This window comes from Periplaneta americana, chromosome 11 (assembly GCF_040183065.1).
Source record: "Periplaneta americana isolate PAMFEO1 chromosome 11, P.americana_PAMFEO1_priV1, whole genome shotgun sequence".
Lineage (NCBI taxonomy): Eukaryota > Metazoa > Arthropoda > Insecta > Blattodea > Blattidae > Periplaneta > Periplaneta americana.
In genome coordinates, this window is record NC_091127.1 from 164,671,519 (window position 1) to 164,696,991 (window position 25,473).

The 25,473-nt window shown below is 36.1% G+C and overlaps 1 protein-coding gene across 6 annotated transcripts in view; it reads left to right on the forward strand.

The window, feature by feature from the left end:
* The window catches only part of S6kII (Ribosomal protein S6 kinase II), a 998,109-nt gene that overhangs the window by 67,900 nt on the left and 904,736 nt on the right, over positions 1-25,473 (forward strand). For 2 of the 6 annotated variants that reach the window (XM_069840443.1, XM_069840440.1), the window contains exon 1: positions 23,265-23,491. The exons of the other annotated variants lie outside the window; for them this stretch is intronic. The gene's annotated coding sequence lies outside the window, so the exon portion shown is untranslated. Of the gene's footprint in view, positions 1-23,264; positions 23,492-25,473 lie in introns of those variants that run through there. 6 annotated transcript variants of the gene reach the window in all.

Below are 25,473 nucleotides of genomic sequence, written 5' to 3' on the forward strand. Positions count from 1 at the left end.
ATTGACATATAAACAGTTTTTCTTACTTTTTATGGAAATGGAGAAATTTAGATTTTTTTTTCATTAAGACGCCTTTAACCACGAAAAAATATTTTAAAAATATATTGTTAGATTCCGCATTGAAAGTACAAATAAACACATATTTTTTACCGATGGCACGTTGATAAGAAAGTATTGAAAATATCAAATAAAGAAAATAAATAGTACGCGCGTGAACTAACCAGCTGACTGTGAGACGGGAGCAAGCCGAGACAAGCAAGGCCAGGAGACAAACACGTGATGTGTCGTGCTGTGCTAGCTTTATCACAGGTTTTCATAAACACAGGAGTAAAATGACGCCCAACGCTCGCTTATCTTCAGCTCTCGGCCAGTGCGTGCGGTACTGCGCCGTTGAAGTCTAGGCGTGTGAAAATAATTTATTTAATACCCTCGAAACTTATTGCCGAGCCACTAAGTAAACAATGCCGAATCCCTCTTAATAATGCAAGGTTTTTCTCAATATTTTTTTTACATTTTTAAAAATGATCAAAAAGCCTAAAAACAAGTATAATCAGATTATCTCTCTCTCTGTGTACAATAAAAATAAGGATTACTACTTAGCATAACCTACCAATTGTCAGCTTCAAAATGAGCTCCCGTTCAATGTTCTGCAGTAAATGGTTCCAGAGTTCTGAGCGCTGAAAGAGGCTTGTTTTTATAAAATACGCTAAATTTGTCGCTCAGTAGTACGAAAACCGTTTGACTTTCGATAGTATATTTTTGAAAATGCACTGTCTTCAGCACCTTGTATAAATAGAGAAAAAATTAGAGTATTAAAAAAATGCGAGGTTTTTTATTGATCGATTTCATAATGGAATAGCCCATATGCTTGATTTTCGATTACTGTAGGTGTTACCAGTATTTTTAAGACCGAACATTCGATTCTAGCTCTCAGCTGTCTCAAAAGCCGCCATTTTGGATGCAACTTGAAATTTTAAAGGGGTCATGTAGGTATCCAAATCATGTGGTATTTTCTGAAAAAAAAAATGGTGCAATCTGTTTTGACATATCTCTAATCGTTTTCAAGTTATTTAAAGATAACTGCCATACTGACACAAACATTAGTTACTGCATCTACAGATATTTTGTAACATGGTACAGTACTAAGGAGGCTTTGGGAAAGGTATTTTCGTGCAATTCTGGTAATTAAATTTACCTGCTTAGATTTTAAGATTATATTCCTTCGCAATATTTTCTAGTTAATTCGGCCTGGTTATCGTAGTCGGTATAGCGCTGATCTTTTGTGCTCGAGGTTACGGGTTCGATCCCAGCCCTGGCCGGTGGCATTTAAGTGTGCTTAAATGTGGCAGACTCATGTCAGTAGATTTACTGGCATGTAAAAGAACTCCAGCAGGACAAAATTCCGGCACACCGACAACGCTGATATAACCTCGGCAGTTGCAAGCGTCGTTAAATAAACCATAATTAAATTTCTTTTTCTAGTTAAGTAGCTATCTTGACGTCATCTGCTGAAGAGCTAAAATCAACTTGGTCATCCACAAGTAAAATTGTTCTAAATCCATTCATTTATTCATTCATTCATTCATCGTTCTACCCAAGGGCAGGTCTTTCACTGCAAACCCAGTATTCTCCAATCTTTCCTATTTTCTGCCTTCTTCTTTGTCTCGTATGATCCATACATCTTAATGTTGCCTATCATCTAATATTTTCTTCCCCGAAATCTTATCCCTTTCACCATACCTACCTTCCAGTGCCATCCTTCAATAGGCAGTTTCTTCTCAGTCAGTGATTCAGCCAATTCCTTTTCCTCTTCCTGATCAGTTTCAAGTTGAAACTTTCAACATCATTATTTCTTCACCCACTCATCCCAACACAGCTTCATTTCTTATTCAGTCTGTCCATTTCACACGTTCCAGTCTTTTCCATATCCACTTTTCAAATGCTTCTATTCGCTTCTCTTCACTTTGTCGTAATATCCATGTTTCTGCCCCATACAATGCCACACTCATTTTCCAGAGATCCGCAGAAGATGCTCCTTCTTCTATTAAAAGCTTCCTTTGCCATTGCTATCCTCCTTTTGACTTCCTGGCAGCAGCTCATGTTACTGTTTATAGACACAACAAGTATTTGAAACTGTCCACTTGCTCTACTGCCTCATTTAGAATTCGAAAGTATATCCTTCTTTATTTTTCTTCCTATGACCATGATCTTCGTCTTATTTACGTTTTTAGCTTCATCCCATACTGCTCAGAGCGATCATAAATTATATTAACTTTAAAAATGTTTTAATAAAATGTTCTGAGAATTCCTTACGGCATCGTCAGTATATTTCATAGAAAACAAAGGCTTTCGCACTTCGTATAAGTTATAAAGAATTATCAAATGAATGACCAGTTTGTAGCGAACATACTTTTCATTGTGTTCTTAAGGCTTGCTCTTAAATAGTGTATGCAAAACGTGTCTAGTGAGTATCATTATTTAACTGGAATATTACCTCGTCTACGTTGAGCTGAATCTGCTTTGTGTGCTCGATTAGATAGAGCGAGTAATGTGATGGGGACGAAACTGGAAACTAGGCCTCCATTGCAAAACGTATGTGGAACTTTGAGTCGTATTCTGTTGTCGTGTACAAGCGCGTCGGGACAAAGCTCAGGTCGATAGTAGGCGTGTGTCTGTCACCGGCGTTTTAATCCCCCCTTTCAAATAAGTCTCGCCATTCTAATATAAAACATGAATATTTCTTGGAAATATACTGTATGCTTCTTTTTTATAATGAATTTGATGTGAAGCAGAGAGTAGAGAAATTTGCCAATGATGACATCATTAGCACAGCCGCTATCTTCTCTTGTTTTTCTCTTCATCTCTGTGGAACTCTCGCGTAGCATAGCAAAGAGCAACTCTTTTGGGTTCGTGATTAACAAAATTTTGATCCGGAGTTGCGCTCGGGCGCGGGTTCGATTCCCGCTTGGGCTGATTACCTGGTTGGTTTTTTTTCCGAGGTTTTCCCCAACCGTAAGGCGAATGCCAGGTAATCTATGGCGAATCCTCGGCCTCATCTCGCTATCACCATTTCCATCGACGCTAAGTAACCGAGTAGTTGATACAGCGTCGTTAAATAACCAAGTAAAAATAAAAAGCAAAATTTTGTTGTGTATTATGTTAATGATTTAATCTGTAGGTACCGTATTTTTTGGTAATATCTATACGCGCGAAATTTCTACAATTAGCTTTCTTTGTTGCATTTAGCCTTCTTGATACCTAAAGTACCATATTTAAGCAAAAAAACTCGCGAAATCGTGCAAAATCTGTATAATTGTGCGAAATGATCAATCATCACGAAATATACCCCTTACATCGGAAACACTATGACATATGCACCAATATGTTATTCAGGCTTGTTAAAAAACAGGTTCCTGTCTTTTGTTTCAGTAAATTTGTCAATCGCTTGGTAACGCCAATCTATATATATATAAAATTTGAACTGGTAATGGAAATTACGGGAAAACGACTGAACGGATTTTAATAAATGACCCCTCATTGTGAAGGTTGGAACTCAAAGTTTTTCAGAAAAATAGTAGTTTTCAGTGAAATGTCAATTTTTCAACATAATTTTCCTATTTTCCAAAATCCATCTGTCGTCAGTTTTGAGAACTAGCTAATTGCATTTCAGAATAAAACAAAACACACACTACAGTAAACAATATTACACGAAGGCCATGATCTACAAGAATGCTGACATATTTAGAGCTCAAATTAAATTTGTTATTAAAAACTTAACTTACTAAAAATAATTTACAGGTTCGATTCTGTGGTGTGTAACTTTCTGGGTACAGCTGTGTATTGGATATTAAAAACTACAAAACTTGAGGTGGTTTGATGACATTATTACCATTAGAAATGAAATATTATTGTAGTTAATGCCATGATGTGACTATTTTTCATTAATTATACATATTAATGCTATACTGATGATATGAAAGTGAAACGTTTTGGGGTTATACAAGTAGATGTAGATTTTGATTTCTATATTTTAATGAGTGGCGGCTATATAGTATATATAGTATATGTTACTGAAAGCTATAAAACTTACGTAAGATAATAATATTATTAAAATGAAATATTTGTATAGTTATTAATCAAGAGGGGTTGGGTCTTTTTCATATATTTAATGGCGGTGTGGTGTAGATATTTATATGCATGGTTCTCTTCAGTATTGGCTCGAGAGAGAGTATCTTTCATTATTATGGAAGCAAATATCTTTCAGAATGTCTGGTATTCTTCATTGAAAATAAATCTGAAAAATGTTTATTTGAACGTCTAATGAACTTAGTTTGCAGCATTTGCTGCACAAGCCACTAGTATTTCTATATTTTCTTTGTGGATATTGTAATATGTAATATGTATTTATTTTGCTAATAAAACTGTAACATAAAATATAATATAAATAGATACAACTTTAGCTCACCTCTGAAAGAGTAGAACTCGTGCTCAAGGGCGGATTCCTGATCTGAAATTAAGAAGTATATAATACAGTTTGTCTTATGTCTACTATACAATAAGAATAAATGAATTTAAATTTACAATTTTTCATTATTTATAAAAAATTTAAATTTAATACTAGAACTATTAGAATTGACAAGATTAGGATATTTAAATATAAATTTGTTATTTATTAAGAGAACAGCTTCTTTTCCTCAGAGTTCTTGCCGCCATTTCTTTTTTATCCCACGATATACGAATTGCTTATTTATTTTAAAATATGTTGTTAGCTAAAGAATAATTTTCCGTTGCTTAAGTACGGCTCTTTTTGTATGAAATGTAATGAAGAAACCGTACGATTTGCAAGCAATGTTTGGTTAAATTATGAGCATTTGCTGTACAATGCACCACCGGTATTGGAAGTTATTTGACATGACTGAATCATTGGAAGTTACATGTCAGGACGATATCCGATTACCCCATTTGGAGAGGAACTTGCGAAATGCAGAGGCAAGAGTGTAGGCCTAATGATGCATAGCTGCTGTAACAGACCGTGAAATGATGTAACAGCGACACTGAATGTTGCGAAGTAAATTACACCAAGTTACTTCTGTTTCATGGTACTCGGGAATCGATAAATCCTAACAGCGTAGTGCAATTGCTTGAGGTAGGTCATAGATTGTACAGGGTGAATCAAAAGTCTGGAATCATATAAATATCTTCCATATACATGATTTTCGATTACTACTGGGTGTTCAGTTCAAAGTGTGTCATGGCTCTCGCTGTATGCCGTCATGTGGCTAGCCGATGAGCCTAGAGAATTCAATCTTTCTACACTTCCGCAGAGGTGTATAACCTACGAGGCAGAGAAGTTGCCTAGCAAGTACGGCGTCCATTCTGAAGAGTACGTACCGATACGTACGGTAACGCCGGTAGTGGCAGGAATGTGAACTGTTTGGAAACACGTATTGCGGTGAGTTTTTTTCTTACTGTCGGGATATGGGGAGAGGGTTAAGACGATTACTTACGTATTTGTTGACATTAACTTGGACAGTCAACATGGACACGAAGCATTTGATTTGTGTTATGGAATGTTACCGTACGCAACCGATGATAACAAATACCCTGCGTACGACTTGCCCGCGCAAAACACAGTTCGAAAGAGGTTATGGGATCGTACAGACCGCCATCTGTTGCTACGACGTTTAAGTTATACCGTACACGTTCTCAAGTTCAGATTGAAGAACGCCTTAAATAATAGGCAACTTCTCTAACATATAAGCTGAAACTCGCTTCAAATCGGTGACCCAACAGTGACGTCATGACACACTTTGAAATGAACACCCAGTATAGGTGTTACCAGTATTTGTAAAACCAAATGCTCTACGAGTGACATATTCGATTCTTGTCCTCAGCTATCTCAAAAGCCGCCGTTTTGGATGCAACTTTGAAATTTTAAATGGAAAGAGGGGTCATGTACGTACTCAGAATCATGTGAATTTAAAAAAAAAAAAAAATCGCTGGTGCAATCTGTTTTGAGATATCTCTAATCGTTTTCAAGTTATTTAAAGATAACTGTCATAATTTCAATTCAGGAATCCGCCCCTGAGCACGGGTTCTCCATTTTCAGGGGCGACCTAATTTTTTTTTCTGTATATATTATATGTTATGTTATAATTATTAGTAAAATAATAAATAAATAAATAAATAATGACACAAACATTAGTTACTCCATCTACAGATATTTTGTAACATGGTACAGTACTAAGGAGGCTTTGGAAAAGGTATTTTTATGCAATTCTGGTAATTAACTTTTCCTTCTTTACTGTTTGGTTAATCTGTGACAGTTTCAATGCATTGTTATTATTATTTGAAGGTTTCCTATAACAAAAATCTTGATTTTAGTGATGACATTATCGAAAGAGGAAAAAATTGATATCATTTAATGATGGAGGAAATAAATTAAATATCGATATATTGATATTGCAATATATTGCAAATCTGATTTCGATAAACGATATATATCGCAGAAAATATATCGATATATCGAACGATTTTCGATATATCGCTATTCCGCAAGTAAATTGCATTTTCAGGCGTACATTTACTGTATTACAATAAAAATTACTTAAATTTTAATATTCCTTTTCACCATTGAAATTAACATCATAACAGTCAAAAGCATAAATTTAAAATTGTATCATTAAACAATACATTTTCAATACCATATGATGTAGGTCCTAACCTAAATCAAAATTATGGTGGAGGCAAGGGAGCTTAAATGATATAGTGGGAAAGAGTTAAGTGAACTCTGCATGGTTATTTGATATTGGACACGATTCAGTTATTCTAATGTTATATAGGATTCAATCCAGGACACAGATACCTAACAACGTAATCATTTTTAAATGTAAGTAAACAACTTGTAATTATTTTTAAATGTAAGTAAACGGTACTTACAATATTACAAGTTTTAACAAACTTCACAGTTGATTTGATACAATCCTTGTACAGTAAATTCCCATTGCAAGTTATTATTACACTCCAACATTCCAAATATCATTGGTGATGCCTATAGAATTTTTATGCACTAAAATATATAATAAGAAAACAGAATGTCAGCACTAGGTTGTGCATAGAAATCATAGACGTAAACAAATGTCACATCGGTATTAAATCCTTGTTTCTCTTTCCATTTCAAAATATAGAAATAAAAGTTTTGATACCCGTTTTGAAGTCAGACGGTTCCCTTTCAGGGTGGGAGTTGCTCCTGCCTTGGAGAACATTGGTAACAAACCTCCCGTCTGTCTCACGTTCGCACACGCTGCATTTTGAATTTGGTGCTGCATATTAAACAGTCTGAATTCGAATTCCAGTCCAGCCAATTAGAACAAGGTATTGAGTGAGGTTGCACAATTATGTAACTGTCCACTTTCAGTAACGCCATCTCTCGGGAACTATCGGAGTTTTCTAGTGTGGATTTTGTTGTTGTTGATAATGATAATAATTCCACAAAAAAAAAAATCGATAAATTTATGAAAAAACCGATATATTATACGATATGTTGAATCAAAATTTCGATATCAATATTTCGCTATATCGAAACGAAAATATCGGTATTTCGTAAAAACCGATATATCGTTCTCTTCTCTAAATATCATTCTTTATTCTGGTCGGTTAAGCCCTAGATCATATATGTAACAGATATGTCGGGCTTATAGGCTTTGAGGTTAACAACTTTTGTCAGGTTTACTACGCTGCCATCTAGTTGTTACATAAGGAGTCACGTCATAATTCCCATTTGAATTGCATTAGCGACTGTGCTGCCATCTCGTGTTCGTTTACGGCGGACGGGTGGCGATCCTGGCGGTTGTTCTTTTCAAAGTGCTGCCGATTTTAACGTAGGGAGGAGTTATCTGTTACATATATGATCTAGGGTTAAGCCACAGAAATGAGCAGACTGGACGAACAGTTCCCTGGACATTGGATTGGTCGGCGTGGACCAGTAGAATGACCGGTCAGGTCTCCAAATTTAACACCCGTTGATTTTTCCTTTTGGGGTTACATAATGAGCTTGGTATGTGGAGAGAAAATTGAGAATGTGGAACATTTAAAGAACCGTATCATTGAAGCCCGGACTAAAGTCACCCCGGAAATGCTACAAAATGTTCTCTCCTCATTCTCAGTCCAGTATACTGGATGTAGACTTTGCATATGAGCTATTCCATCTCAAATCGACCGAAATATAGAGAAAATTGACCTTACAATTTCTAAATACAATGAAATCTATTTTTGTATGGTAGAGAACTGTGATACAATTCTTTGTGCAAAGTTTGAGGCATCAGAACTTCATAGTGTTTAAATTAAAAATATTTAAATTTATCGTATTTTCATAAAATTAGCAACTTTAAACTGTTGTGGCTCCGAAACCCTTTCACCCAACGATCATGGTTTATTTTGATGCTGAGAAATTAAAGTTTATATTGACATATAAACAGATTTTCTTACTTTTCATGGAAATGGAGAAATTTAGATTTTTCTTCATTAAGACGTCTTTGCCTATGAAAAAATATTTTTAAAATATGTGGTTAGATTTTGCATTGAAAGTACAAATAAACACATTTTTTACTGGTGCACCGTTGATAAGAAAGTATTGAAAATATCAAATAAAGAAAATAAATAGTACGCGCGTGAACTAACCAGCTGACTGTGAGGCGGGAGCTAGCCGAGGCAAGCAAGGCCAGAAGACATAAACACGTGATGTTTCGTCTAGTAGCGCATAGCTGGGCTAGCTTTATCACAAGTTTTCATAAAAACAGGAGTAAAATGACGCCCAACGCTCGCTAATCTTCAGCTCTCGGCCAGTGCGTGCGGTACTGCGCCTTTCAAGTCTAGGCGTGTGAAAATAATTGATTTAATACCCTCGAAACTTATTGCCGTGACACTAAGCAAAGAATGCCGAATCCCTCTTAATAATGCAAGGTTTTTTCTCAATATTTTTTACATTTTTACAAATGGGCAAAAAGCCTAAAAGTAAGTAAAATCAGATTATCTCTCTCTGTATACAATAAAAATAAGGATTACTTCTTAACATAACCTACCAAATGTCAGCTTCAAAATGAGCTGTTGTTCAATGTTCTGCAGTAAATGGTTCCAGAGTTCTGAGCGCTGAAAGAGGCTTGTTTTTATAAAATACGCTATATTTGTCGCTCAATAGTACGAAAACCGTTTGACTTTCGATAGTATATTTTTGAAAATGCACTCTCCTCAGCACCTTGTATAAATAGGGAAAAAATTAGAGTATAAAAAATGCGAGGTTTTTTACTGATCGATTTCAAATGGAATAGCCCATATGTATTGTAGTTGAACGATTCTTCTGAAATTTATGGAGCACCGCCATAATTTCTAGACTTGCTGTATATAGTCTGCAATTAAAGATCCTGTACAGTGATATAATTCTTTGTGTGTTCTTAAGGTTCAGGTGTTATCGCGTCCTCTTTATAACACTGTTTGCTTCTAGATAATTCCGTACAAATATTTGTACAAGCCGTTATCTTGAGAGGTGTGAGAATGTATGACTGGTTATGCGTATAGAGCGTAGTATCGATTTAAGTATTCGTGAATTATGGCGGTTCTTTTTTTTCGCCATTGTTTGCATACACAAAAATGTTTTCTTTCAGCTATAGAACTATGTCACGTAACGCTTCCAGAGACCCACTCGCTCATATCACAACCAACTGCATGTCGGAAAAAAATATCAATGGTTCTATTTCCAGTCGCGGATTTGTTATATGGAATCCGACCTTTCGCGTAGGCAGCATCCGTTGTACGACTTCCAATCATTCCCGTGCATACGGCCAGTTTTCCTAGTCCATGGTGTGAAAAACTTCTCATCCCTGTTTGTGACGTCATGGATGCATTGCATATTTAGAAAAAAATCACTAGGCTTTTGTGGAAATATATATATGCTGTTTGTAAATTTGAAATCTGGATACAGAGCAAATTCGCATTGTGATATGCATTGCAAAGAGGTATTGGGTTCAAATGTGTGTGTGTGTGTGTGAGATGGTGCTGCTATACTTGAAACAACTAAACAGGAAACACCGTGTTGTTGTCTATAGTGAGGATCACGTAAGTGTAGATCCTAAAAGTCTAATTTGGCTGTCTCTTCAGTGTTGCCAACTAATATCAGTTATCACCAAAGAGGGAAAAATCACGATGCTACGTACTGAAATAATAATAATAATAATAATAATAATAATAACAGCAATAATAATAATATAGTAAGTAACAATAACAATGTGTTACTTGTTTACCACAGCTCATCTTTATGTTGCGAGGTGTTTTCTGAATGTTTCAATAAATTATGAATAGGGACCGGATTTTTATGTAATTACATATTATATTCCTTTCAACCTAACCGTATATAAATAACAAATCTTTGCGAATCTTGTAATTACCATTAATAGATTGAAATTTGATACTACATATTTACCCCAATGGCTTGGTATTACATAAATCTACATATTTAGAGGTTTTATTCATTTTTACTTCTCTAAAAGGGAACGCTTAAAAGAACCCTATTAAACAAAACAAGGAAAGAAACCATTTTGAAGTTTTACAAAGTCTTGGCAGTTCCATCTCTCTTGTATGGCTCAGAACGCTGGACCCTAACAGAAAACCAAAAGCACAAAATAGAAGTATCAGAAATGAGATTTTTGAGGTCGGTAGCTGGATACAGAAGAACAGACAGACAATACAATGAAACGATAAGAGACGAACTGAACATATTCAACTTAAATAATAAAATAAAGGAATACCAAGAAAAATATTATGAACACGTACAAAGAATGCCAGAATACCGTATTCCTAAAAAGATTCTAGAGTACAAACCCAAAGGCAAGGGAGACAGAGGAAGATCTGCGAAGAGATGGAGAGATCAATTTCTTTGAGAGGACGGAACAGGTCGAAAGGCCTAATCCCTGTTGATGATGATGATGATGATGATGATGATGATGATGATGATGATGATGATAAAAGGGAAAAGAAACTTTTGCTGGGGAAGTTTACAATTTGAAATACACAGATTTAAAAAGCCTTTTTACCTACCCAAGAAAGGATATATTTCGGCACGAAACATAACGTCCTTAGTTCCAGAAAGTAGTAGAGGCACTACCCCATACCACCTACTGTAAATATGAGTGAACAAAAGGCAACCTTTCTCATACAACTACCTTGTATTGTAAAAATCACTCAGAAAGTAGTGTTGCTTTCATGCGGTGGAGTGGAACGAGGACGACATGATTTGTCTCGAACTATAATAATTGTTCTGCACACCTCTTAACAAGCCGTTCCCATGCAATTTGCAACCTTACTCACCCTCTTCCTAATCTTTTCAGGGAAAACCCGTGTCAAGTCTGACATGAGCCGCAATAAAGTAGCCGACTTTTGAAAAGAAGCTGAAGTGAAGGAACAAACTGGAAAGATGTTGAAAGAATAAAATAAATAGCTTCTCAGATTATTGCTTGACCTCCTTACTTTAATTAAAATTATAGATTGCGATGGACGAAGCTTTCACTACAGATGGAAAAATAGTAATGTGTCAAGTGTGCGGTAAAGAAGTCGGATGCTCTATGAAATCACAACTGGAGAGTCTTACCTATCCTATACCTGCCAGATATTGATATTAAATATTTTCCTGATTTTACATATTTTGGTACATATTCAGCTTATTTTTCTTACATAAATATGTACAAATCTCACACCTTGATATTACATAAAAATCCGGTCCCTAAATTTATGAAGTAGTATTTTTTTCCTCCTGGACTTCTCGCATATTATGTTGGTAATTAGGATTAGTATGATCTAATACTAAAATTTATTTTGTCTGGCAACATGAAATTCATTACTTTGACTAAACAGTTTACGATTCACAAGACCTAACCTAAAAATGTAGTTTGATCACGTGAAATGATTAGTACGAATTCCGAAAACAGAACACCACTTTAAAATGTATAGCTTACTTAAAATACTTACAAGCACTTTCTTTCTTGGAGAAGTGCTATTACCATACTATTTCCTCTCTTAGACATTTTAATAAAAATCTAAACACGAAGAATTTCGTGCATGTTTCATACGAAGTAGGTCTATAAGTTATTTCTTATTTAATTACACTTACCTGAATATAGAGTTGAATTGGAATCACAACGCAACACAACTGAATTGTGTATTGATATTAATATTAATACCAGTATTACTAATTAATTATTAATTCACAAGTCTAGGTACTTGCTTTTTAATCAGATTACTGCAAAGCGAAGTTATTGCTGCCAACATAACAGTTAGAAAATAACTGCCAGTTGTAGTATTTGTCAGTACCCGAAATTCGAAACGAAGTTGGTGAAAGAAAATTCAACCTGAGAGCTAGAAAATCACTATAATCCACTAGCATGTGTAGTAATAGGGGAGAAATGGTTAGGTTTCACCCTTAGGATATTAAGTAAGCTGACCCGGACTATAGACTGTTTGCCTCATAGTGGCACAAGTTTCAAAGTTTGTTGAACGTCTTAAGATCGTCACATTAAAGGCATTGCACACCAATGGTTTCACTCATATCTCGTAGATAGGAAACAGAAAGTCGAAATAAATACAACTATCTGCCTCGACATGGGAAGCTTTTAATAATGGAATTCCTCAAGGATCAATGAATGAAACTATTATCCCTTACAGTGATAGAGTAAAAAATCTAGGAATTTATATGGACAAAAACTTAAGTTGGAATACTCAAATCACACACACACATGTAAAATAATTTTTATGAAAATTCACGCACTAAAAAGAATTAGAAATTACCTTCCGTTGCTTCTCAAGAACAATTTAGTGCAGTCGCTCTTGATGCCTCATTTTGATTACTGTGACACTCTCTACACTGACCTTAACATGAGACTGACAGACAGACTACAGCGTGTTCATAATGCATGTGTTCGATTTATTTGCAACGTCCGTAGATATGACCGTATCACACCTTCACTAAATATGCTGTCCTGGGTCCGTCTCAAAGAGCGAAGAACTATTCATTCTCTCACTGTACTCTTCAATATTCTTCAAACCTCTAACCCTAGCTACCTAGCTTCTCGTTTCCAACATTTGTCCTCATATCACGAAATAGATACTCGCTCACAACACCATATCACACTCTCCATTCCTAAACACAGAACATCCTTCTACTCTTCATCTTTCACCTTCTCTGCAGCTCATCTCTGGAACTCACTACCACAACATGTCGGACATTGTCTAGTTTCAAAAATAAATTAAAATTGCACTTTTTCAATTCAGATTCTTTTCTGTTATAAACCCTTTTCTTTTCTCTGCAATAGTTTTGTAAAAATATAGGCTATATATTTCTTTCCTTCCTTTCCCCTTTTTGTTCTCTTTATCAGCCGATGGATTTATTATCATAGCCTTTTTATTGTGAATTTTATTTACTATTCGTATTTGTTTTCCTTTTTATTATCATTTTATTACATTCCATTTTGTTATATTCTAACTTACGTTTTCCATATTAACCATTTGTACTAAATGAGTTGCTTTTACTATATTTCAATGTATTTTACTTTCTTTTTTCTGTTATGGTATTATTTTCATGTTGTTTAGCGTCGATTTTATTATGATATTATTATTTTTGTAATATGTTAGTGTTCTGTTCTGTAACTTTTTGTTAAATTTTAACTGCTTGTATACTTTGTGACCTGGTAGAGTGTAAGAGAAGGCCCTATGGCCTTAACTCTGCCAGTATAAATAAAGAATTGCTATTATTATTATTATTATTATTATTATTATTATTATTATTATTATTAGGTCCCGTACTTTTTATAGTGTTCATAAATGATCTTGCCCTCTAATAGAAGATGTAGATCGTCCCATATTATTTGCAGATGACATAAATATAGTGATTACAGCCAATAAGTCCAACACATTCCAATCTTCAACAGAGACAATTCTCCTCAAAATATGTAATTGGTTCTCAGACAACTGCCAACTTTGTACATAAAAAAATAAGCAGAGAGACGGGGATTCGAACACATACGGTTACGTGCTTCGATATGAAGACGTTCGCGTTACAACGACTATGCAATTGTTTATCCAGAGTTGCCAGATTTTTCTCAGAAATTAGGGCCCGGGCGCAATTTTCGGAAAGTATAATTCGGACATAGTTTGCAATGGTAAATTGTGTGGTGGCTTGCATATGCGCGAGTTAGGTTCAGTCCCAATATGAATTAACCAAACGAAGTTCGCATATTGTCGTAGTAATTGTGATTGTTACTTATTAGTCGTGTTTTATTGCAATATTATCACTTAATTTCTTTCACATTTCAATACAGCTTGAATAAGGGCCCACATATTCTTTGCTAATACAGTTATGTGTTATTATCTACCTATACACACAGATAGGAGACAGGATGGGGATCCATAACGATAACTATTCCGGATGTGGAGTCGGAAAGAAAAGTACTGAATTATCTTTCCGGAAAACAAATAGGCCTACGTTACTTATATAGGGTTGTTCAGAAGTTAGTACACTTGAAATGAAAATTGTAATTTCTAGCGCAGAAATTAACAACAAGTCTCTAACAGAAATAACAACCAAATTTTTTGGCTTACAAATTTATAATATGTTAAATTGGAAAAATCACATTAAAGAAATTACCCCCAAACTAAATTCAGCATGTTTTGCTATTAGATCTATGCAACAGATGGTAAATATCAGTACCTTAAAAACAATATATTTTGCATTCTTCCATACGGTAATGAGTTTTGGAATAATATTCTGGGGAAGTTCTATATATAGTACCAGTATATTCCTACTACAAAAAAGACTAATTAGAATAATATTAGGTGCGAAATCTAGGGAATCGTGTAGGACTGTTTAAAAAGCTGCAAGTAATACTCACGGCTTGTGTGAGTAGCCTATATTTTCTCATTAATAAACTTCCTCGTATGTAATTCGTGAAAACATTGTAACTAATTCAACAGTTCATAGGATAAATACACGTCAAAAATGACTTTCATACTCCATCGACAAGTTTATCGTGCTATCAAAAAGTAATGCATTATGGCAGTAAATTTTTTTTAATAGCATCCCTATGGATATAAAAAATCAAATAAGGTCCAAGATTATTTAGGGCCAAATTAAAGAAGTACCTGATTGCTCTCGTCTTATATTCTGTAGGTGAATTTATGTCATTCAACAACGCAGCATGAATATTTCTGTCTTGTATTAAGTGTCGATAATAACCCCTTGTGTTGTACTAGTATATTGTAAAAGTCTTCTGAATATATTTCAACTAGACTGACTATGAATTAAGACTATTGACATGTTCCATATTCTAGCTGTGAAGCGATGTACGAATACCATGGAATGTAAATAAATTCAGTACAATACTAAATGGCGTTTGTGCAGATAAAATACATTTTATATGAGTATGCGAATACGTCTGACAATAACGCACAGTATTTTTCGTTATACATATATTTCATTAATTGTCCAGGATAACAGAGAGGGTTTGGAATTGAACGGGTTACATCAGCTGCTTGTCTATGTGGATGACGTGAATATGTTAGGAGAAAATCCAGAAACGATTAGAGAAAACACGGGAATTTTACTGGAAGCAAGTAAAGAGATAGGTTTGGATGTAAATCTCGAAAAGACAAAGTATATGATTATGTCTCGTGACGAGGATATTGTACGAAATGGAAATATAAAAATTGGAAATTTATCTTTTGAAGAGGTGGAGAAGTCCAAATATCTTGGAACAACAGTAACAAATATAAATGATACTCGGGAGAAAATTAAACACAGAATAAATATGAGAAATGCCTGTTATTATTCGGTTGAGAAGCTTTTATCATCCAGTCTGCTATCAAAAAATCTGAAAGTTAGAATTTATAAAACAGTTATATTACCGGTTGTTCTTTATGGTTGCGAAACTTGGACTCTCACTTTGAGAGAGGAACAGAGATTAAGGGTGTTTGAGAATAAGTTGCTTAGGAAAATATATGGGGCTAAGAGGGATGAAGTTACAGGAGAATGGAGAAAGTTACACAACACAGAACTGCACGCATTGTATTCTTCACCTGACATAATTAGGAACATTAAATCCAGACGTTTGAGATGGGCATGACGAATCCAGAAATGCATATAGAGTGTTAGTTGGGAGACCGGAGGGAAAAGGACCTTTGGGAAGGCGGAGACGTAGATGGGAGGATAATATTAAAATGGATTTGAGGGAGGTGGAATATGATGGTAGAGAATGGATTAATCTTGCTCAGGATAGGGACCAATGGCGGGCTTATGTGAGGGCAGCAATGAACCTCCGGGTTCCTTAAAAGCCAGTAAGTAAGTATGTAAGTAAGTACACTGTATAATCTTGTGCCTACATATTAGTAAGGTATATAGTATTATATTGTTCTATAAGGAAAACTTAATACGTACCTATTTAAAAAGATAACTGCAAGGGCGTTCGATAGAGAGCAGGGTCCTTTTATATAATTAATCCACTGGGAAGGGTAGAGAGGAACAAGCGACTAATTACTAGGCTGAGGCCTTGGCATCGAGTTTTCTCTGAACAGTCTAGATGGGTGGTGTAAATTAGTAGTAATGATCCGCTAGCAATAAATGGGGATGCCCTGGTCTGAAGAATCGTGTTTAGATAGCACGTCAGTACGACAATGTATGTTACTTTTTTCAAGGCAATGCGCATATACAGGGTGTTTCCGAGGTGGTGTTACAAACTTTCAGGGATGATGGCGAAGAGCACATGTATCAATTTGAGATGAGGAACCCTAATCCTGAAATGACCGAGTCGAACGTTAGAAGCAAAAATAGTTCTGTGGAAATGAAATAATTTTATTCCTCTGTACACCTTATTTATGTGTATTTATCTGTACATCTTACACATACTGTATTCATCTGACGTTGTTTACGTTGTCTACTTACAGTATTCCATTCAGTGCGCTGTCTGAGGGGTGGGGACAGGAAACTACACTAAAGTAATGCAGATAGCGTAATGTGTAACGGACATGGTCGGTCCTGATATGCACGTCTGTAGACAGCAGTGTATGTGTACAAGTTGCAGTGTCCAGTCGATCAGTCCTAGTGAAATGGAGGAGTACACGAGAGCGGAATAAGCAGACCTGATTTTCGAATACGGATGAGCCAATGGGAACAGTAGACAAGCACACAGATTGTATCGGGGCAAGTACCCACGTAGGAGACATCCGCCCTATACCATCTTTCCACGACTGTTCCAAAGGTTAAGAAGGGAAGGAGGGCACATGGTGGCAAATTACAATTCCATTTCCACACAACTATTTTTCCTTATAACTTTCGACTCAGTCATTTTCGGACCATAGTTCCTTATCTCAAGTTGATACATGCGCCCTTCGCCATCATCCCTGACAGTTTGTAACACCACCTCGGAAATACCACCTCGGTAGGCTATAAGTAGAAGAGGCGCTTTTTCTCCTGTGTTTCTGAAGCTTATTTTTCATGGAATATTAAAAGAAAGAATATTCGAAGTTCGTGGTCGAGATAATAACCTGATGTTTAACACGTGCTTTGAGAACAGCGTTACCACTACGTGTAAATCATTTTCCATACCAAAGTGTGTCTATATTCTACTTTTAAGGCACTTATCTACTCGTTTGGAGAAAAATTTGCGATTTTAATCAAATTTTTTAAAACTATTTCTTCCCTAGTTACTTGACAGAAAATTAAGAATTTTCACACAAAATAAACCCTCAAATATTTGGGGGCTGGCAGCGGTGAACATTTTTGAAGCGAAAACTGAAACTTATTTGTTTGCATTAGTCCTTGGCGCACAGTTTTAAGTTAGAACAAAATTTCTTTCACTGTCTTACTTCTAAAAAAACTGCACAATAGGCTGTGTAAAGATTTTTTTCAATTTTATTCCAAGAACGAAAAATGTCAGTTATTTATTGAAAATTTCCAACGTAGAAGTAACAATTTCAGATCTTGGAGTTTTAAATTAACTTTCTTAAGCAGTAAGGCACTTAGCTACAGCAGTCAGCTTCATTTTGGTGCAAGAATGGTGAAAATATCTCAATTCTAGACCTAAGTGTTCTTTGTGTTAACATTAGTGTTGTAAATGCTGTAAAACTGCGCATGGAGGAAAATCATCTACAGTCTGAGAGTATGAGAAATTGTAAAACCAAACACATAGCGTCAGATGCGTTTCAAATTCACTGTGGGCTAAAGCAAGGAGATGCACGATCACCTTTACTTTTTAACTTTGCTCTAGATTGTGCCATTAGGAAAGTCCAGGATAACAGAAAGGGTTTGGCAATGAACGGGTTACATCAGCTGCTTGTCTATGCGGATGACGTGAATATGTTAGGAGAAAATCCTCAAACGATTAGGGAAAACACGGAAATTTTACTGGAAGCAATTAAAGAGATAGGTTTGGAAGTAAATCCCGAAAAGACAAAGTATATGATTATGTCTCGTGAGCAGAATATTGTACGAAATGGAAATATAAAAATTTGAAATTTATCTTTTGAAGAGGTGGAGAAGTTCAAATATCTTGGAGCAACAGTAACAAATATAAATGATACTCAGGAGGAAATTAAACGCAGAATAAATATGGGAAATGCCTGTTATTATTCGGTTGAGAAGCTTTTATAATCTAGTCTGCTGTCAAAAAATCTGAAAGTTAGAATTTATAAAACAGTTATATTACCGGTTGTTCTATATGGTTGTGAAACTTCGACTTTCACTTTGAGAGAGGAACATACGTTAAGGGTATTTAAGAATAAGATGCTTAGGAAAATATTTGGGGCTAAGAGGGATGAAGTTACAGGAGAATGGAGAAAGTTACACAACGCAGAACTGCACACATTGTATTCTTCACCTGACATAATTAGGAACATTAAACTCAGACGTTTGAGATGGGCAGGGCATGTAGCACGTGTGGGCGAATCCAGAAATTCATATAGAGCTTATTTGGGAGGCTGGAGGGAAAAAGATCTTTAGGGAGGCCGAGACGTAGATGGGAAGATAATATTAAAATGGATTTGAGGGAGGTGGGATATGATGATAGAGAATAGATTAATCTTGCTCAGGATAGGGACCAATGGCGGGCTTATGTGAGGGCGGCAATGAACCTCCGGGTTCCTTAAAAGCCAGTAAGTAAGTAAACACATAGCTTCTTGACTATGAAAAATAATAGTCAAACTCAACCGCTAAATTCGATATGTTATTATACGAAAAATATACAAAAGTAACAGAATGTGACGGATTGACACTTGCAGAACTGCATTTCCAGTTTAAAAATAGTTTTTCCAGTCAATAAAAGCTCAGCCAACTAATTAAGCAAACACCATAGAAACAAAATATATATTTTTTAAAAAGAGAAAGTTCAAGCTTTCAGATGAAATAGAAATAAAAAAAAATCAAATTTTTGAAAAAAAAAAAAGTGTAGATGAGTATCTTAAAGAAGTGAGCTGAAACAATGTAATGCGGATTTTGGTTCTAGGAATAAGTTGATAGACTTTACATTTGTTGATGCTGACCTTGAGAGAGAGTGTGATTTGTTATTCCTCATACGAACTTAATTGCCTTAATTGTAAAGGCCCATTCACAATGGAAATTAAACACAACCGTAACATAAACACTGAAGTTTGCGCCCAGGCTATCAAATGGGATCATTCTAAATGATTCACGTAAGCATTGATATAAACATTACCGTAAGACTTAAGATGAAAGTTTGCAAACTCCAAACTTTCATGCTTATACTTACGTGATTTGCAAACAGAACACAATCGTGGAGCGCTGAAGTATACGACAGAATATGAGGAAATGGCGTCGTTGTTATGTTTCCATGGTTACCAAGTATGTTTGGTGTTATGTTTATGTTCCCATCGTGAATGATGGTATGACTCGCGCAAGAACCTATTACCGAAAAGCAATGGTGGCGTTGCTGTCTGTTTTGACGTGTATATGTAGGCACGCCGAGGGGGGAGAGGTGCGGGCCGATGGAAGTACTGTCTCTTCCAAGAAGATGAACAAATGAGGACATCGCTGTGAAAATAAAGAACGTAGCAAGAGAGAAATTCGAAGCTAATTTAACGCGCAACATATATTTACGAACGAATAAATAATACCGTGCGATACAAGACACGCATTCACATGCAATGGAACAAACTAAAGCCGTAATGTAACTATCACAACGCAAGACTAATTCTATCGATGTCATTTCTCTTCCGACTGTACTCTTGAATATCATTCAAGTTATCTCGTGACCTTTCCTGTCGCCCGCTCTTCCTTATCGCAGTGTTTGATTCGCATTCCTTCCGTCGGTAATCCATGATTGCGAGACCTATATGACTTCTTGATTTTACCGTAACGTTTATATTCTTAAGATAAAGCTTACGTTATGTTTAATTTCCATTGTGAATGAGCCTTAAGGTTCGCTGCGTACCCAGATTTCGAACAGGCAACCCCACACGTCCCTAGGCCAGCCTCCTCCGTGCGTCGCCAGCCATCCGATGTTCGGGGAATGCTATGGAATGATGACGAAATGGAGAGCTGTTGACGTATTATACACTGTAGACGTCTATATTGGGTAAACGGGAGAACGTCGAAAAAATTCAACTGCGACTTTGTCCGGCTCAAGTTACAGTCTTTTATTATATCTGCCGCTGAGTGGCCGGTACATTTCAAATGGTTTATCTTAATCGTGGGCGTCAGAGCATTATTTAAGCATTACGAACTTCCCTCTCTCTTCCTTCCTATAGCAAACATGACGTTGCACAGAGGCTGAGATATAATACTAGATCTGTACAACAGGCTTTTCAGTAGAAAATCCCAGGCCTGACCGAGATTTGAACCCGGACCGTCTGCTTTACAGTTTGTTGGTCTATATATCGGTCTTGATATGGTGTGGATTATGGGCGATGGGTGGAACAAGTCCGCTTGCACATATGGTCACTGCTTGAGAAAAAATAACACAGCACAGCACAAGCAGTGTTGCCAATACATAAATTATACCCCCGTCAGTATAACACCTGGAAATCCGTCAGAATCCGTCAAAATTAAAAAGAAAATAATAATAAGACCCAATATGTATAATAGTACAATATGCATCGAGCCTATAATGAAGGTAATTAAGAAGCTAGTATGGATATTTATGAAACGAGCGCAAGCGAGTTTCATAATTTTCATACGAGCTTCTTAATTACCATTATAGGCGAGTTTCATACGACTTTTTATGCTCGACCATATTTCTCACTTGATAATATTAATTTTCTTTGTATCTGACCATGACCAATGTTCCGTATGTTGTGAGATGTTGGCAGACGCGAAAGTATTGATTTTTTCCGAGGAACAGATGTTCACATTGACCTTGCTAGGCCATAAGAACCTACAGAGATAACATTGAAATAAAATTAGACATTGAAAAACGAGATGACAAATTGAATTTATTTGAATATTATTTACAATTAACGCTAATTATTATAGTAACAGAACGTAACCTTCTATGACAGTATTGGATTTCCAGCCTCCGTGACTTTTCGCTAATTCTCTTTCGATTGCATATCCGAGAATAATCGATACTTGCGGTTTTATAACGGTAGAAAGCTGACCTGTCATTGGCTGAACAGTTGTAACCTGAGTCGTCATTGGCGTAGGTGTACTTTAATTACATGCATTAAAGGTCTGCTACTAGGTGTATAATTACTACATTTCGGCATGGTCGAGCATAAAGAAAATTTTAACACATCTTACTTACCAATCCTGATTAAAATAATAATTCGTCAAGATCTAACTTGATTACGAGGAAATCTGAAACAGGGGATTCTTAAACTTAGTACGGAGCAGACAGGGCTGTTCAAATAAAAAGTAAAATCTCCCAAAAATTAAAGATTTAAAAATGACAGCAGCTAAAAATGTCAAAAGACGATGCAAATCGTAATTTCCGCCAGAGAATCCGCCACCCTTCAAAGCCATTTTTTTCCCGTCCGCTACGTTGAATTTCCGTCAGTTTTGACGGAATTTCCGTCCAGTTGGCAACACTGAGCACAAGGGTCATCTAGCAGTTCATCCCCACACTACTGGACGTACAGTCGTGGGTTCTTTCTGTTGCACAGTGTGACACACAAGTTTTAATAAAATTAATGTACAATTAAAAATGGCATTGTACATCAGTTTCTTGTCTATGCGGATGACGTGAATATGTTAGGAGAAAATCCACAAACGATTAGGGGAAACGCGGAAATTCTAGTTGAAGCAAGTAAAGCGATAGGGTTGGAAGTAAATCCCGAAAAGACTAAGTATATGAGTATGTCTCGTGACCAGAATATAGTACGAAATGAAACTATAAAAATTGGAGATTTATCCTTCGAAGAGGTGGAAAAATTCAAATATTTTGGAGCTACAGTAACAAATATAAATGACACTCGGGAGGAAATTAAACGCAGAATAAATATGGGAAATGCCTGTTATTATTCGGTTGAGAAGCTTTTGTCATCTAGTCTTCTGTCAAAAAATCTGAAAGTTAGAATTTATAAAACAGTTATATTACCGGTTGTTCTGTATGGTTGTGAAACTTAGACTCTCACTCTGAGAGAGGAACATAGGTTAAGGGTGTTTGAGAATAAGGTTCTTAGAAAAATATTTGGGGCTAAGCGGGATGAAGTTACAGGAGAATGGAGAAAGTTACACAACACAGAACTGTACGCATTGTATTCTTCACCTGACATAATTAGGAACATTAAATCCAGACGTTTGAGATGGGCAGGGCATGTAGCACGTATGGGCGAATCCAGAAATGCATATAGAGTGTTAGTTGGGAGACCGGAGGGAAAAAGACCTTTAGGAAGGCCGAGACGTAGATGGGAGGATAATATTAAAATGGATTTGAGGGAGGTGGGGTATGATGATAGAGAGTGGATTAATCTTGCTCAGGATAGGGACCGATGGCGGGCTTATGTGAGGGCTGCAATTAACCTCCGGGTTCCTTAAAAGCCAGTAAGTAAGTAAGTATTGTACGTCAATAGGCGGAATTCTCAAGAATATCTTCGTACATAGCTAAAGAAGGAATGTCTTAGTTATCAGACCGGTAGATCTCTGTGTAATGCCTTATTATCTGCGATAGAGTATATAGCTTTTTGATATCAAAGTTTTGTAGGCGTCAAGGGGGACTTTACACACGTACTTAACACCAGTGCACGTCACGACTAGAGTGGAGTGCCTGCCCCGGGCAGAGATGGTGGGGCACACTCTGGAGGAGAGACGCAACACTTGTTGATGCAGTGGTTGGTGTTGGATTCCCCACACTGACTTCCTTCCAACGTGCGCCGCTCTTCAGTACATACGCATCCATTACAGTGCTGTGCGAGTGGTAATATTGTGGTTGTACCGAAAGCCAGTTATATTGAGATTCTGTTTGCATAGCTGCATCATTTGGATTACCTTTTGTTTCCTTCATTCACGGTAAGAAATTACGTCATGTTATATAATGTAAATACTTTCTGTTATGACAGTGTTTGCCATGTGCATGAGGCATTCGGTAGCGGTTGGGTGATTGCGGGTGTAAGGAGAAGACGGAACTGTTTCTTTTTTTTGTGGACTTAATTATGCAAATAGTTTTGTAATTAATTTCAGACGCATTGTCTTGCGAAAGGACATTAATTCCGTTCGCTGTTAACTATGAATATGTTTTAACTAGTGCTGCCCATCGATCAAAATATTTAATCGATTAACTATTTGAATTTAATCGATTAATCAACAGGTTAATCGAGTTTTGATAGAGTTGAAAAAATGTTTTAATATACTGCAATACACAAATTGTTAAATTTAACTTGTGTTCTGTGATAATCATAAGTATTAAATGTTGTATATCTGTATATACTATATAGTTATATTTCAAAACAATTATTTTAATTACTTACTAACATATTTATTATGAGGCTTATAATTTGTGTCAATTTCTCCGGGAATTTTTGAGACAAACATAAATAACAAAAAGTATGATGTTTGGAAGTAAAGTATATGATTGTCTCGTGACGAGAATATTGTAAGAAATGGAAATATAAAATATTGGAAATTTATCTTTTGAAGAGGTGGAGAAGTTCAAATATCTGGGAGCAACAGTAACAAATATAAATGATACTTGGGAGGAAATTAAACACAGAATAAATATGGGAAATGCCTGTTATTATTCGGTTGAGAAACTTTTATCATCCAGTCTGCTGTCGAAAAATCTGAAAGTTAGAATTTATAAAACAGTTATATTACCGGTTGTTCTGTATGGTTGTGAAACTTGGACTCTCACTTTGAGACAGGAACAGAGATTGAGGGTGTTTGAGAATAAGGTTCTTAGAAAAATATTTGGGGCTAAGAGGGATGAAGTTACAGGAGAATGGAGAAAGTTACACAACGCAGAGCTGCACGCATTGTATACTTCACCTGACATAATTAGGAACATTAAATCCAGACGTTTGAGATGGGCAGGGCATGTAGCACGTATGGGCGAATGCAGAAATGCACATACAGTGTTAGTTGGGAGGCCGGAGGGAAAAAGACCTTTGGGGAGGCCAAGACGTAGATGGGAAGATAATATTAAAATGGATTTGAGGAAGGTGGGATATGATGATAGAGACTGGATTAATCTTGCTCAGGATAGGGACCAATGGCGGGCTTATGTGAGGGCGGTAATGAACCTCCGGGTTCCTTAAAAGCCAGTAAGTAAGCATTAGGCATTTGGTAGCGGTTAGGTGATTGCGGATGCAAGGAGAAGATGGAACTGTTTCTTTTTTTGTGGACTGGATTATGCAAATAGTTTTGTAATTAATTTCATCCGCATTGTCTTGGGAAAGGACATTAATTCCATTCGCTAATGCACTGTTACATTCTTTTGTTCTTCAGTATTTAATCTGTTGAGTGCGGAACTTTCCAGAATGTAATCAGGATTGCCCGTTTTTTTTTTCGAGCGAAATCGGGATATTAGAAAGATAACTTAAGAAATTATCAAGATTTTATCTTATGAATTCTAGTCGCTTTCTACGAAGCAGTGTTCGCTTCCTAAAATGTCATTTTCACCTCCGTGAGAAACAATGAAATACGAAGGGCACACTGTAGTGTGAAAACTTTAATTAATATTTTATTAACTATGAATGTGTTTTAACCATTTACTGTTAAATTTACTTTCCAACTTTTGTTTCTTTTCGGAACCGGTACAGACCGAGGTTCGCCGTTGTAGTAGAGGGACTCGGTGGATTTTCAAAAGGAGAAAACCGAATGGGGATATTGTCTTTTAAACATGTTAAAGGAAAGGAGGCCTGTCGATAAACAGTAGTCCAAGAGATAGTATGGGCTATTCCATATGAAATCGATCAGTAAAAAACCTCGCATTTTTTATACTCTAATTTTTTCCCTATTTATACAAGGTGCTGAGGAGAGTGCATTTGCAAAAA